The 1,362-nt window shown below is 50.2% G+C and overlaps 1 pseudogene; it reads right to left on the bottom strand.

Annotated features, from left to right (window-relative positions):
• Positions 1-681: 681 nt before the first annotated feature.
• On the bottom strand, positions 682-1,073 carry LOC141161124 (histone H2A type 1-like; annotated as a pseudogene).
• Between the last annotated feature and the right edge of the window lie 289 nt (positions 1,074-1,362).

Raw genomic sequence — 1,362 nt, 5'->3', positions numbered from 1 at the left:
GGGGTCTTCCCCAGACCCGGAGGCGATCAGGCTCCTTGTAGAACCTGTGAGACTTCTCCTAAGTCTGTGATCGGATCAGCGCGAACACCACAGGGAATCAATGTAGATTAGTGGGTGAATGAGGAGCCTCCTGGATGTGTAGATGGAGCGGAGTAGAAGCATCAGATCACTGCTGAATATACAGATAACGGCACTGATGGCACTCCCGCCATCCCCTACTTGAGGACTGAACGGAGGTTGTAGAACCAACGGCCACAATATTTATCTAATTAGGCTTTATGAAATAACGTGTTATAGTTGTATGAAAAATGGAGTTAGCTCAACCAAGCAAAGGCTTAGTGCTCACCCTTCTCCAAGGAAATATGTCAGTCATCCCTTGTACTTTACTGTATATACCACATCACTGTCCAGCATGGTAAGAGTAGTCTCTGCGCTATGAAATGTAGCCGAATCAACCTATTCAATGCTTTACATTTCCGATCTATAGTAAATGATACAGTAGAAAATAGAATAGATCGTGCATTTATATATATTTATCGCCTGATTTCCGTTATACATCAAGCCCTTAGAGAAGTGTGGACCATCGCCTGTTATCAGCGGTGCCAGCTCTCATTTATGAGGAGGATGTGGTGGCTCTTAGTAGAGCCTTTGGCTGTTCGGACAGATGTGGAGGAGCGGCGCTCACTTGCTCTTGCTCGCCTTGCTGCTCTCGGTCTTCTTGGGCAGCAGCACGGCCTGGATGCTGGGCAGGACGCCTCCCTGGGCAATGGTCACCCCACCCAGCAGCCTGTTGAGCTCCTCGTCATTGCGCACCGCCAGCTGCAGGTGACGGGGATGATGCGGGTCTTCTTGTTGTCCCGGGCGGCATTGCCGGCCAATTCCAGGATCTCAGCAGTCAGATACTCCAGCACAGCGGCCAGATAGACCGGAGCGCCGGCGCCGACTCTCTCGGCATAATTGCCCTTGCGGAGAAGCCTGTGCACACGGCCGACTGGGAACTGGAGTCCTGCCCGGGATGAGCGGGTCTTTGCCTTAGCACGGACTTTGCCTCCTTGTTTGCCGCGTCCAGTCATCGCTGTAATCTTCTCCAAAAAGTGGAAAGCACAGAAAGAAATATACTCTCTTGTGATACCGTTTCTTTCTCCCCAGTCGTTTTTTATCGCTGCTGCCCCTTATCATTGGATGGATCTGAAGCCGCCAATGGAGAGCAGACGTGTTGAAACACCAATAAGACGCAGCGGGCAAAGCTTACACAGGTCGCGTGACTTTTGATTTATGAGTTTGAAGTTCCCGCTCAGTGGCTGATGGCTTTTCTGTTACATAGTTACATAGTTTATAAGGCCGAAAAAAGACAAGCGTCCA

This window comes from Phyllobates terribilis, unplaced genomic scaffold (assembly GCF_046119375.1).
Source record: "Phyllobates terribilis strain yellow unplaced genomic scaffold, ASM4611937v1 Scaffold_9__5_contigs__length_417890890, whole genome shotgun sequence".
In the NCBI taxonomy this organism is placed as follows: Eukaryota; Metazoa; Chordata; class Amphibia; order Anura; family Dendrobatidae; genus Phyllobates; species Phyllobates terribilis.
This window is presented reverse-complemented; position numbering and strand designations above follow the sequence as displayed.